This window comes from Oxyura jamaicensis, chromosome 4 (genome assembly GCF_011077185.1).
Source record: "Oxyura jamaicensis isolate SHBP4307 breed ruddy duck chromosome 4, BPBGC_Ojam_1.0, whole genome shotgun sequence".
Lineage (NCBI taxonomy): Eukaryota > Metazoa > Chordata > Aves > Anseriformes > Anatidae > Oxyura > Oxyura jamaicensis.
In genome coordinates this window covers 32958725-32973963 of record NC_048896.1, presented here as the reverse complement: position 1 = coordinate 32973963, position 15239 = coordinate 32958725, and the positions used below count along the sequence as shown (strand labels likewise).

Genomic DNA, 15239 nt, shown 5'->3' with positions numbered 1-15239 from the left:
ACACACACACACACACACACACACACACACACACACACACACACACAAAAAAAAAAAAGCTAAAAACAGACAAACCACATAGTGATGGTTTGGTAATACTTTTGGCTACGGCACTTGAAATAATCTGAGTTTTTACCAGCTAGACAGAATCCCTTTGTTAGTCATCTAGGCATAAGACACAGGTAAGAGTCTATGCTCAGTGGAAATTACTCTCTCTGAAACACAAACAAATAAAAAAAAATCTGACGTATTTTCATTTTCCATCAACTGAATTTTCTTCTGCAGAACACTGTTTTGGTTGCTTATATCAGTGCAACTTCATCTTTGTTTGTTTGTTTGTTTGTTTGTTTTTGTTATGAGTTATGAATGGGGACATGTCACTGACACAGGTCCTGTAGGAGTTGCTCTTCCTGTAGCACTTCCTGTTCTCTGGAATTACTCCTTTGGTTGAAATACAATTCATCCAGTGCCTGACAACAAATGTCATTCAGCCAGAAAACTTGTCCATGAAAAGAGTTTGGGCACAAGGGATCTGGGTTATCATGCTTATGAGGCAATGTAGAATTATAAGCACATGCAGTCAAAATGATCTATCATGAAAAATCATGAAAAAATCCACAAAATGTGATGTTTCAAATTTCATTGTGATTTGGGATGAAAATAAATATCAGTATATCAGAATACCTCTAGGGACCAGAATTTCACTGTTCACTCAAATTTAATGAAAACAGGAATCCAGGATCTGCTTATCTCAGCTCTTCCCACTTGATAAACATCAAGCAGTCGTGGCTGAAAGATCCTTGCTTCTTATTGCCTTTCAAAGAGTCTGCCTCAGAAGGCCTTATCTCGCCCTGGTTTTGCTCCCTGAAGCATGGTTTGGTAGGTGGAACTCTGATTTAAATCAGCCCCTTCACGACGGGACTCACCAGATAAAGAGTTAAATTAATCTCAGTATTTGGCTCTCAAAAACAGTTCCAGTTTTGCACTCCCTATTTGAATTTTACTGGATTTTCTTCTAAAGAACACTTCTTTGTTGCTTACTTCAGTGGGAGGTTATCTCTTCCCTTTGAAGGTTATATTGTGATTGGCAGAGGGTCAGGAAACTTCAGTCACATTGGCCTGTTACGGAAATACTTTGAAAAATAAATGTGAAAGACAAATGCTAAGTAAAGAGACTCCTTAATCAGCAACAGTTCCATAAGGCTTCAGACCAAGTGAGGTATCCACAAATGTTTTGTTTACACAGTTTATTAATATAGACATTTGGGAACAATGGGAGATTTTCTGTTGACTTTGATAGTCACGCTTAAGATGTATGAGAGGTTTGCTCTCTGTTGGCAGGATGTTCACAAAACAACAGCCTGAAAAACAAATACACTATATGGCCACTGTCAAGATTGCATGTAGATTAACAGACTTTTGTTATTAGACAGTGCTGATGGATTCTACTAAGCTTTGTTTCATGTCCATTAAACTTGTGCTAAAAGTAGTACTCTGTTACTATATGTCAGAGTCAACAAGATTAAACAGTAAAGTTTGAAATATGTTTGTTCTTACAAGGGCTAAGATTTCTAATATTCGTATACATTCTAAAATATAATTTCTAGCTTTCTAATTTTTATCTAAATTTGCTGGAAAAAAAAAAAAAAAAGTCCAAGACAGGAACTAAAAGATTAAATCAGACATGTTATATAACCCAAAGTTGATACACTCTTGTTCTTGTACTTGGGGAATTATGGACTTTGCACTTTCTGATATACTGTTTCAAATGAACATATAAGTGGTAATAATATTAGAAGTGTTATTAATGAAAACAAATCTGGCTGGGAGCCTATTCATTCTGGGTAAATCCATTTTACTCTTATTAACAGCAAAAGGAGCTGTGTGTAATCAACTGAAAGGGATGCATCCCCTGAATTTAAAGACTGAGCTGTCCTCATTTGATTCAGATGACCTTAATAGCCTTGTTTGCAGGGAGCCCAATTAGCAGCTGGTTGTAACATACTGTACCATATGTGCTGGATCTCAAAGACACAAGCAAGCGCTTAAGGATGAAGGGTCAGGCTTAACTGTTTGTCATTTTTATAAAAATTGTGGTTTTTTTTAGATATTTTAAAAGAAAATGGTAACAAAGAGTAGAATAGTGCAGCTTTTATGGGAAATAGCAATTTAAGCAGCAGACCATGCATTTCACTTTCAGTAAGTCACAACTTTATGTGGTATTTCATACATTTCAGTATTCTGCCCTGTACAACACTTTCCCTTGCTGCTACCAGGTACAATTGGTCCAACACCATCACTACCAGGAAATCTGCCTTGCTTTTCTTCGCAGGTTCTGCCTGCATGGTATTTTGAGATGTGCATAAACCTGGGACAGAAAGCTAGACCTACACAAAGCAAATGTTTGGTCCCAGATTTTGATTTATTTGGCAGCAAAATGAGAAAAAGATGCTCCTATTTTTTCTTGATTTCATCCACTGACGCTGTCATCCTCATCTCCAATTTATTTCTTTCTCAGTTGTGCCAATGCAACTCTTTATATGGCTGTGCTCTAGGTCAGATCAGCAAAGTGGTATAAAACATCACAAAAGACCTAAAAAAAAAAAAAAAAGATCAGCAGTAATTTTCCCTTTCATTGACTGCCACATTTTTCTTGTATTTGTTAAATGAGCAATAGCTTTGGAAAATTATTCTTTCTGGAAATAATTCCATTTCTTGTAGCTACATTTCCATTTCACACTTGTAGTTAGCAGCATAACGTACTTTTCTCATTGCACTCCACACTTTGGGAATTGTAATTAGGGGAATAACACATAGGCAAAATTTCAGCACTAATCCAAAGGTGAGGTCACAGAGTTTTATTTGCTTTCGCTGTATTTCTAAGTACAGAAGACAACCAGATGTACTGACCTGCAGCTTCCATTCTGGACAGCTGAGGTCTCTCCCACTGGGTAGGTTGGACAAAGAGACTGCTGCTTTCTGTTGTCTACCCAAACCTAGCCTCTGGCACCTCTGAATACTCAGCAACAGGCTTAGGCCTCCTACATTTAATAGAGAAACATGCTATTCCACAGGATAGACTTTCAGCTTTTCCAGAAGTAATGGAAGGAATTTCTTTATTCCAAACAAGATTTATAAGGTCCAAAGAGAAAAGTTTAGTACCAGGATAGCGATAACCTATTTATGGTCAAAACCACAGTGTGCTAACTCTTACTTTGCTAACCCTTATCCTTTCCTCCTGCTGTCTCAGCAGGTCATTAAGGTTCATAAAGGCACAACAGCTAATCATAGGGGATTGCTGAACTGCATATAGTGCCACTCTTGCATGACTCTTAACTTGTATGAGATTTGCTACACACACCTTGAAGGACAAGAGAAAGACATAAAAATTTTCATCCAATATGAATCTGTGAATTTGGTTATATCTGCAGAGAGCTGTTCTGGTAAACTGGACATTTCATCACATACGACTTTCAGAAGGCAGGGAAATTTTGAGTGAGTAAATCAAAGATTCTGACAATGTGTGGACATTAAGGCAAAGCAAGACTGTGGCTCCATGCAGGAGTTGTGACACAGCATTGAGGCCCAAAAGGCAGCCCTGGAAGGCCTGACTGGAGCCTGGTCTTCTAGCTGAAGATTTTCTCGGTGTCTGAGGGCAAGAGGCATGGGAAGAAGGAAAATAAAACTTTCAGCAGAAGTATGTGATCAGGAACCTTCTTCAGAAACTTGAAAAGGGCAAAAAGTTACATGAGTTAGAAATCCAGTCCTGTACAAAATTAGAGGGATGAATGGGATTTATATCTCTGTCTTGTATAATTTCTTCATGAATTCTGGATAGTTGTTGGCTCACACACAGGACTCATGACATGAAAAAAGCAGCAGGATTTGGGTTATAAAAAGGAAATGTCTGAAAAAAAATATAGTGGACATATATGTTCTTTGTCTGTGTGATGCTCTACAACTATATGTGGATAAAGAGACCGTGACACAGCAAGAATCCTAGACTCACTGTAAATTTGTTTCCCTTCTCATATTTATTACTATTATTATTATTATTTTATCGTTATGAGGCAAAAAAAATATGTGGACAAAACTTTGAAGATAATTTAGCTCAAGATTAATCAAGAGATGTTTGGAATCATTTAGAACATTATTGGAGGAAGCAGCCACATAAAGGCAATGATACTTTTTCAGATTGCCTGTTAATAAGGGATTGGACTACTGCCACAGAAAACAGAAAACTGCTGAGAACTGCACACATTGCAAAGAGAAACTGAGGAACAGGGCATGACCAAGGCTTTTTATAATGCTTGTACTCCTGCTTTTTAAATTAATTTTATTGTTTAGAGGGCATTAATATCAACATTTTCAGTCCTTTTATTAGTATCTGAGAGTCCTTTGCAAACTTTAAAACCTTAGTATCTGTAAAACAAAAGTGTATTGGAATATTGTCTGGAAGATCTGGGGAGGATTGTGACCACCATTTGCTAGATCTTGATATCTTCCATGGATAAACTTAGCTCCATAGCTGCAAACTCTGGTAGCCATATCTATGGAGTAGATACGTGGTAGTCTGCTGGTAGCCATATTTACGGAGTATAGTATATGCTTGTTTCCCAAGCAGCCTCAAGTTGTTTTGATTTACTCTGTTTTATATTCTCCCCTTTTAAAACAATTAGCAATTAAGTAATTACCCACAGAATAAACTATTTCAAACAAATTGTTTCAGACCAGGAGAAAGGAGAAGGACAGGCAATGCTGGCAAATTAGTAACAGTATATTCAAGTCAGTTTTAGTTTACAATGCACTTTAATTGTCACACAAACTATGTAGTTTGCAAGGTGGTCAGATTAAAAGCAAAGCTGGCTGCGCAGACAAATTCTGCAGTACCAATAAAAATTAAAAATCTTATTTTAAACACTATTTATAACCACAGTGAAGGCATCAGTGTCAATATATATTTTAAAAGTTCTGATTCATAACACATGACAAGTGACAATTTCTATTAATACCATAACTTCAGAGTGTATGAATATAAGTTTTCTAATTAATCTGATGTGAAGATATATTTATCTTATGCAGCCCATGCAGATCTTTCAATGCCAGGACATTCAGATCTTCTCAATAAACAAGTAGCATGTATTTATCAGAGGCAGCCTTTGAAACCTACACAACAACCTGAGTTCACCCAGTTGTTTGTAAAAGTATAGATAAGTTTGCATGAGTTTCTTCATTTGTACTTAAGAAGAGAATATATTCAATTCCCTTACAATTTCCAGATGTCTATTAACATACTACCCAGTCTTTGTCCTGTCACAGCCTCTCTGCTTGAAAAACTAGAAAAACTACCTAATGTATAGGAGAAGGACATTGTAGTTTGTTGCTTGTTCAAACTGTGTAGTTTTTGTACATATAGTAGTAGACATACACTATAAATAAATATATGCACATATATATACATACATTTTGGGGGGAGTGGCTAACTTTAAGTAAAGCAGGCTGCACTCTGCTTAATTATACTTTTTTGTTGTTATAGTTTTTTACAGCTTTGAAATATATGTCAAATCACTGTTATTAGCATTTTAACATTTTAAAATAAATCTTTGTGAATACAGTTCTGAGGAATGATCTGAGCAATTACTGATGAACATAAAACATTGAAATTTCTATATTTCACAATTCAGCTGGAAAAATACAGTAAGAAATTCATTCATTCTGTTTCTCAGTTTTCTAAGTGATTAACACCCAGAAGATGAATGGTAACCAGACTAGATTTCATATGTTCTTCACAAAATTTTCATATATATTTTTTTTTCATTCATCTAAATAGGTTAAAGCAGACTAGTCTGTCATGATTTGTAAAGGAAGAGATAGTAAGCTGATTTAAAGAAACAACTGTGCTTAACTCAGCTGTCTTAAAATTATGGGGCAAATTCTCCAGCAGTTATACACATGCTACTTTTATCAGTTTCTGAGGAAGCATATGGCTCTAAGCAAAACTCTCATATTTTAATTGCTGCCAAACACACACACACACTCACACACGTACACGCATGCATGCACGCACGCACACACAATCTTCCTTCCCTTAGTTCAAAGCTAGAATGAAATGGCTCTGAGATTTCAAACATTTTCCTGCTCTGACTCAGGGCAAAAAGTTGGAATCTCATAAATTTTCATCTATGTGCATTCCAAACAAAAGCTTGGCTTAATTAAAACATTTCAGTAAGATTTGTTTTGTGTTTAGTTTTGTTCTAATTCCTTTTAGGTATTATGATTTGTTGATGATTCTTCTGTACAAGAGACCTAAAAAGAGGACAAAAAAGTGATAGTGATATATTGGATATATTGTCCATTTTGATTTTCTTTCACTCCTTTTTGTTTTGAAAGACGTAAACTGCAACTGATCAATTCTGCATTTTTTCATTTAGATAAATTAGCACTTCCTGTTAAAGAAGCCCCACTGAAAATCTCCTGATCAGCTGTTACTTCTACTTGGATCAGGTTTAAGACTGATATTTCTTTGCGTGGAAAGGATTAAAGTCAATTTCTCTTTTAGTGCTGGGAACAGAAACATGTTTACAGAGCTGGAAGGCCGTGTGGTGTGGTGACTGCAGCAGGGAAAATCTGTAGTCTGCATTCTCTTCCTTATTCTGCCACTGGCTGAACATATAATCCTGAGCAGATTGCGTGTTTTTAATGCCCTAAAGATCAGATCTAGATGCTAAGAGTGTTATGCTGACAAAAGGACTCCTATTGTGCATGTAACCTGCACTGGAAAAACTATTCATTTGCCAGTATAATTTATTCCAGTCCCTCACAGTTCACGAGTGTGGTTTCCAGGGGCCATATCTCTTTCCCTGTTCCAAAAAAAAAAAAAAAAAAAAAGCTACCCAGGCAGAATTTTATGCTGCACATATAATTTATGTTTCCTCTCCTAAAGCATGGCAGGAATGAGAACCTGGAGAAGCGTTTGTGCATGGTGTTATCTTTACTGCTGCTTAATTATTATCTTGTTTCTCAGCAGCACCAGGGTACAAGTGGCTGATTTTCTAAGGTGATGACCATCACTGCTTAACATTGACTGCAATGAAAGCAGCAGCTGAGCAGCACTTTAGGGAGTCAGGATGCTCAAATATAGTACTGCTGTAATTGAGAGCAAGGTACAGCAACTCAGTTGCCTTCGGTTTGCATGGAGCCAAAAGCCTGGTAGTCCGGGGAAGGAGACTGTTGGAATGTTTTTCTGCGCCCCCGCCCTTCCCCCCCCCCCCCTTTTTTTTTTTTTGTCATGTTATGAAGACCTTCAGAACAGTTACACTGATTTTTTGTTGTTTTGCTTATTCTTGTGAGGAAATATAGGCTCAAGCAACAGAATCTGGGCTCTTCCACAGCTCTTAAAATACAGCATTTAGACAAGTTTCCAGTAGAGGAATGAGTGTTGTCAACTAGTTAGCACAAGCCATTGGAAAAAATCCCTGAACTCTGCACAAGCTGAATAATTACACACAAATGCATTCGGGAATCCTATGGAAAATGTAGTCCAGTGACCTGGCATGGTTACAGCACAATTTAGCAAGTATGTTAGAACAAATTACTCCTTTTAACCATAAGCCATTCTGTTTCACGCTTTTAATGAAGGCCTGTGCCACACACTAGAATACTTCTCACCTCATTACTACTCATAAAAAGCAATGATCCATTCAAAGGCTCCTCATATCTCCCATATGAGATGTAAAAGAGCCCACTCTTTTTCAGTCTGGCACAAGAGAGAAGAACGACCTCTCTCCAGCCTTTGATGTTGATCATTAGGATGTTTACTAGATAAAAGAACCAAAAAATTTATCTGTATAACTTCACTGCTGTCGTGTGCTAGCTAGCGTTCTTTCTCCCTGCCCCCGGTTCCCTACATATACATGTAAATCTCCTGCTGTTTAGAGAAGTGAAAGGGTTTTAAGATTTCTCATAAGCAATTATTTTTCTCTCTCCATGTGCATGTATGTATCTATTTATATATAAAAAAGATATAAAGAAATGAAAAAAATGGTGAAGAGAAATATCCATTGAACTTGAAAAAATATAATAAGACAGTAAAATACAAACTATAGGCTGAATAGAAATTAAATGAGACATACTCTCTGATAAGCAAGTTAAAAAAATAATCAGGCCTGAATTTAAGCTAGTTGTTACACAAACACATGCACAAACAGCACACACATACTGCATGTTGTTTTGTGGCAAAGGTGCAAACAAGGGCAAAGGTGCAAACTGCATTTTCTCCAGGAAGTATATTTATAAGTAGTATAAGTACTATTTATAAGTAGTAAGCCCATATTGCTTTTGCTAGAAATATTCCAACAGCGGACTTTATTTTGGCAGCAGTTCTACTCTTTCAGTACATCTCAGCACTTTGAATACTCTAAATACTTTGAAGCAGATTCTGCAGTGCCTACTCCAGCACTGGTATGGCAAGAGACCTGCTCAAAGGTATTGCATGGAGTGACACAGGGTCACCCAGCATCTTCTCTGCCAGCCTGCTTCCCTCACCCCAGCCACTGCAATGGGTGGACAAAGGCTGGGATGTAGTTTGGATAGATCAGGACGATACTCAGCTCTGGTGCTGTCAGTAGAGACAACCCAACCTCAAATCCATCAGCACAATTACTGATTTAATTGCCCTCTAACCAAGCACAGTCAAAGGCACCTGGAGTTCTTTAATAGTTTTTAATTACTAAGGATCTTCTTCTTTGAACAATGTCCACTGAACCAAACCAGAACCACAAGCTTGAAAATTTCATATAACAAATATGAAATACAGAAATGCCTAAGGGCTGGGCAAGGTGGGACATATCCTAGCCTAGTGTAGCTATAGTGAGGTATGTTGTTGTAGCTATAGCGAGGTATGTTGTGAGACTTACTGATGCATGGAAAAGCAAGAGGGCTCAACTCCACCAGACAGGCAGGATCTAAGCTGAAAATGAAGACACACCATTCTCACTGAGACCATTAGTTTGTTTAACCTCAGATCCTGCTCCAGCCAGCAGTGTGTGCTGCTTCAAAGCAATACGCACGCTACCCTATAACTACCGAATGTAATACTCTGAGTAATAATCTGCCTGCAGGAGAAGTTTCCCTCCTAATCTCAAGCAGTTAGGTTAGTTATGCCAGGAAGCTTGAGTATTTTAAATCCCCTGTATCTTATCCTAGGTAAGTATGAATGTTTTATTATCTGTATAAACGTCTAATCATATTTAAGTTCTGGAAAGCCTATCTTCAAAGTGTTGTAGCGGCATTAACTGATCATTCCTTAAAAGGGGAGGTGGGTAAGTACACTGTTGCCATCTCTCCCTTTTCTTAAATATACAAAAAGTAAAGTGTGGAGTGCCTCAGTTCTGTGCCCAAAGCCAAACAATGACTGAATATAAAAGCCAGAGTTAAAATACCAGAGTTCATGATTCATAGCCCTCTATACATGTAATAGGCCACAAAGTTCACAACGTATATTGTTCACATTTAACTAGGAAAAGTGAGGGCAGTATTATCTTGATTAGTTCCTGCTTATTGACAACTTTATTGCAATTCATTTAAAATATCATTTGGTAATAGCATGCCTATGACTTCTTGATGTCTTTCACTAGGGGCAGCCCAGACAGACTGTGTTAAATCTGTGATGACCCTTCATAATTTCAGTGCAGGCTGAATACAAATGATGACACAGTACCTGTTGAGTAAGTATGGCCAGTGTTGCATTTCTGTCTAGCGCCTGTCACAACAGGGTCTCAGTGAGCTCAGAAACTCTGTAAACTACCATAATAATAAAATAAACATGGAAAAGACAAAAATACACTTCATTTTAGCTTTCTTAACTCTTTCAGTCACCTAATGCAAAATCATAGGCGATGATATCAAACACCAAGAAACACTTAAACCATACTGCTTCTAAATTAAATTGGTAATCTCCAGGCACTTATTTTGAAACATGAGCTAGCTTGAAATATTTTGAATACTTTATTGCTGCATCAAAGAAGTGGCAATACACTAGGAAGATCAGAACAAAATAATCTTTTACAAGCAAGTGACCTCTGGAATAACAACTATGCAGATTTGTTTTATTTGGAAGCTTAAATCAGTACACACATACCTGGTTAGGAAGTAAGCTATCTTGAAAACAGAATCCTGCCAGTGAGTTACTAGAAGGGAAGAAGATGATAGAATTGTATTGGCATCAGACATGTTGACACTATTATTCAAACTTCTCAGTATTCTCTTGCATGCATAAATTTGACTCTTGTTTATAAATGCCTTTTAGATATAATTCACAACTCCTTAGCAGCTTAACCTGCTGATTGTAAAATCTGTCCAAAAACATCAGAGAACAATTTGGTCTGCCATAAATACTTCTTGATAACAAACACAGTCATGACATTTACATCTGCATTTGAAAATCTACACTTATTTCATAATCTGGTGGTGAGAATGACAAAGAAACAAACAGCATAAGCTTGAATCATTTCCAATCACAATTGTAAATCACTGGTAAATGAAAAAATAAAAATAAAAATAAATCCCACAAAGCCAGTGAAACTATTGGCCAATGTTCCCCTCTGCTTTTGCTATCTATTAGACTGTAATAGCTAGATCAGGGTAGGCTGTAGGTGGAAAATGTTTAAGAAAAAAGACATCAACAATTTCATTTCAACTTTACCACAGCTCAGTAGTATAAGATCCCAAGAACAAGAAATTCCCAAACCTGTTGTTTCAAAAACAGTACATTAAGGTCTCAGCCTTTTTTTTTTTTTTTTTTTACAGATGACATATGTGTATATTATTTTGTAACAAAGAAACCTGTCAGCTGTATTGGACTGTTTATTACTTTGACAACTTGATTTTGACTTTTTCAGCATGATTTGCCAAGATTAGCTTTTATTTACAGGGTTTTATGTTCTAAGATGAGGTGAAAGTAAGAACAGCAAATATATCTTTTTCCCTGACATCTCTAATAATTTTACCTGGTCAACTGTTTGGATACATAGAGCTGCAGTAAAAATGCATGATTAGTACACTCCCCTGTGGATTATGAACAGAAAGCATGTGTTGGGCTTACACACAGGCTGTGATTTACTCACAGTCTCATATAAAGGTATTTGCTCTGTCTCTCCAGTGTCTTTAGTGCCCTTTTCTCATTAAAGAAGACAGATACCAACAGATAATGAAATGAGTCTGTTCTGCAAAATACAGATCTGGCTTTTGAAGCAAACATACTGACCAAAGTACTCAGAAGACAACTTTCAAGAATGTTCTTGCAAAAGGAAAGTGTGCTGTGATTACAAAGTTTATTTGTGGCCCTCATTATACAAAATGTCACAATGATGGATTTTGTAGTATTGGATAAAAGTATTAGCAGAAATAGTTCTGAAATCTGTTTTCAGGATATAGATTTGAGGTTCCAAGCATGGCATGAAATGATAATTCACTGTATAACCATCAGCATGAACTGTATTTTAACAAAGGCTTCAGAAACTTCAGTTTTCATAAAACAACAAGCGTAAATTCAGGGCTAACAGCTGAAAAGCCTGTAGGATAACAGTTTAATTCATCCCATCCTGTAGGAGTGTAGATGGCAGTTTTTTATCATGAAATTTGCTATTTTAAAACATATGTGCCAAAAACATCTTTTGCATCAGATTGCTGCTTGTGATAAAGCTACTTGTTTTTACTTAGTACACAGCAAATGGAGTAAGATATTAATTTGAACAAAAGCAGCACTGCCTCAAATGCTCTTTTTTATGAGTTTCATTAAATTCCTGGATTTACTTTAGTCTTATGATCTTTCCAGATTGGTGCAGAACTGAGAGGTTTCCAGGAGCAGCATGTGAATGGCAAGAAGCATATCACTGCCTCAGTAGATGGCACCCTTCTCTCTGACAGAGGAGGCAGCCTTCAGCCTGTTGCAGGTACCTGAGGCACAACAGAAATAATCAGCACGCTACACAGCCAAGACTACCATGGATTTTCATCAAGAGCTGAAACTACACGAGGGCATGTCCCATGTGAGATGTGCAAGCACTGTGAGAAACCCCCATCAGCTCTGCAAAGATCAGCGGGACCGCTCACAGGACAGCAAGGTAGCCACAAGGATAAGCCCTTACTAGAGGTCCCTTTGGGGCAAAAAGTAATCTAATTATGGCTATATACACACTGTTTAGGATTCAGGCCTTATTCAGTTTTACTGCTCTGTTTTCTAAAGAATACTCAGTGGTGCAAATTTAAGAAGATGGCAATACATCAGCTTGTTTGCAGCTTCTGATTTTCTGGTTACTAAGCTAATAACCTTTAAAAAAGGGCTGAAGTATTATGACAATGTTGGGGTTTCCTAACAATCAAAGGAAGTCTTCCACTCATCACTGGTTTACTGAAGATTTAAAATTAGTCTCTCTTTAAACAAAAATAATCTTAGAAATAAAATAGATAATTGTTGATTATCATTTATTTTCTGCTGGTTTTATTGCACTCTATATGTACCAGTCACAGTTTTTGGTTGTTACTGCTTTGTTTTTGTTTTGTTTTGAAATCTGAGATACTATAGAGCTAATGCATTCATGAAGGATGTATATAAAATAATCAATAGTTTATGATCATCTGGTTTTAGTAATAAGTGCCATGACAGGTTATATGTAAAGTGAGCACATTTTCAAAATACAAAAGGGGCACTTTTGTGGCAGTATTTTCTAGTCATGAAATACTCAAGTGCTCTGCATTCTGACTTCTTGCTTTGATCAGCTCTGCCTAGGTCAGAGAAGCTTCACCTGGAGTAGATCAAAGAAAGTCTGAGCAATGCTTCTTCCTCCTGAACCTCCCTCTCCTCCACTTCCCTCTTCTCTATGGTGCAAGAAATCATAAAATGAAGGGAAAGAAAGGCCCTCTCCCACAGGCCTCATCTCCTCCAATCCCCAGTGCAGAATTTTATGTCTTCATCAGACCAGCCCGTCAGGGTACAAGGCTTGCATCTTGGGGCTGCCATACAGCAAGATGCAATGAGCTTCAGACAGCGAGTGCAAAGGCATACACATACTCCCTGCACCAACAGCTTTGTGGAGCTAGGATTGCTATGATTAATATGAGGGAAGCAATTGAGTTCAGAGGGACTACTTGTGGCAAATAAAATTAGTCACACTAACTGTCTCTGCTATCAGAGTGAAAGAGGATTTTTTTTTTTTTTTTTTTTTTTTTTTGTGTAAATATACAGTCTATAGGAGCAGAGGGCCAAAAGATGGAGATGAAGGTTGCCATTAATAAAAAAAATAAATAAATAAATAATCACAAAATAAATTCTGGGAATGAAAATGTGAAAAATGGAAATTTGAAGCAATTATAAAGGCTTCAAATACCCCAGCTACTTAAAAACCTGGCCCTGTTTTAATGAAATAAATTGTGATATCTGGTCTCTTTCATTATTTTTTTTAAATATGCATTAAAAAAAGTAATGAATAAATTAATCTCACCTTTCCAATGAAATAATGAAACAGGCTAAGGGATTCTAAAGATGCAAATATTCTACTACAAAATTAAATTAAATATATTTTTGGGAAGAAGGAAGGAATAAAAAAAAAATCTTCAAACAAAAGATATTGTTTTAATAATTATTGCAAGTAAAATTGTCTAGAAAATAATAGATTTGCTAAAAAATCTCCTTTCTAGAAAAAAAAAATGGTAAAAAGAACCACTCTTATATATCTCTGTGTTTGCTATTATGAACGCCAAGTAGAATTGAGGTTTACTCAAATGAGAGAAACACAGTAATACTATTAGGGTGCTTCTGATCTGTGGGAAAAAAAAAAAAAAGAAAAGAAAAAAAAAAGTAGTAATTTCTATAAAATTGCTTTGAAATGGCTTTGCTGCAGTCAGTTATCTGATAGCTTGGCTGTTGTTGATACATACCAGGTATGTCCTGCTGACATTTCCTCGGTTTCGAGGACGCATCAGTGTGATGTGGCATCACAGGGCAGCTGTGGCTGCTGGGTCAGCAGCGAAGTAGTTAACTACAAGAGAGGAGACTGTCTGCAGCAGTGGTCACTGTCAGAAGGTTTCCCCGTTTTAGCGAGGGGAGTGGCAAGAAATGGCCCTTGCTTTAGCTCAGCTGGTGGGAAAGATGAGCTCTTTCTTTATATCAGTAAATTACTATATTTCAGGGCATCGTTCAAAAAACATCCTGCAATCCTAATATGAAAAGAATTTATAAGTAATGGTTAATACATATAAATCACAAAGAACAGTGACTGAAAGTAGTTTTTGTCTTGTTTATACATGAAATTTCAAACTTCTGAATGTGTATACATTTTTAAAATCCTTCAAAATTATGAATTTAAGCCACAGGACCAAACTTTGCTCTGGTCTTTACCAGTGGATCCTGGGAAGCTCCATTGTAGTCAACACCAGAATCTGGTACATCCTATCTCAGGAGCCTTTTGGTGTAAATAGATATTGTGAGATTAATCGTCATTTACCTTGTAGCTTTGAAATAACAGTTAGGAACATAGAAATTGCAAATATAGGTATGAAACTGCATGTTCCAGAGTGATACAAGACAAATGATTCATTTACAAAAATGTTTTGGACATCTCTGACCTAGAAGGCACAGACTCATTTGGAAGTCAGCAGACCACTCAGGTTGTTTCTGGGCTGCTATTGCTAATTTTTGCAGCACATCCACTTTTTCTGAAATGTTTATTATGGCTTCCCCTTTTCTGCAAGGGATGGAGGAGGTAGAGCTCTTCCCATGCCTGATCTGAAAAATGTTCAAAAGCAAATTGTACTTTAACTGAAGTTTATCTAAAAGATGATTGAAAGCAGTGGGGACTGACTGTAACTGTTAGGGAACTCAGGCTGACTTCCACTACAGAAATCCCTAGGTCTTGCTAGTTCAATAGTAACTTTTTTCTATAAAATGAGATTTGTTAATTTTCTCAAAAAGTAATTTCAAAGGACATAAACTGCCATACTTCTTAGAATAAATTTAATAAACAGTATTTTGACATCTATGGAAAACATATCACTGACAAGAAATTTCAGTTCCATGTAAAAAATAATATTTATACCAAGGTTACTTAGACTCTGAGTGAAGATTTAGTGAGACAGAGACAAAGGATGTCTTATAATGATCACTCAAAAATATTTCCACAGCAATCATTTTATTACAAACATTTTTTTTCAATTTCCTATCACAAAATGCAAAGTTTACTACT

General features: G+C 36.6%; 1 long non-coding RNA gene across 1 annotated transcript; it reads right to left on the bottom strand.

Moving 5' to 3' along the window:
- Window positions 1-4322: 4322 nt before the first annotated feature.
- LOC118166849 lies at window positions 4323-14109 on the bottom strand. The gene is made up of 3 exons (XR_004750761.1): window positions 13936-14109; window positions 9719-9801; window positions 4323-6306 (listed from the first exon to the last, which is right to left on the bottom strand). It is a non-coding gene; the product is annotated as an uncharacterized LOC118166849 (long non-coding RNA).
- Window positions 14110-15239: the final 1130 nt, after the last annotated feature.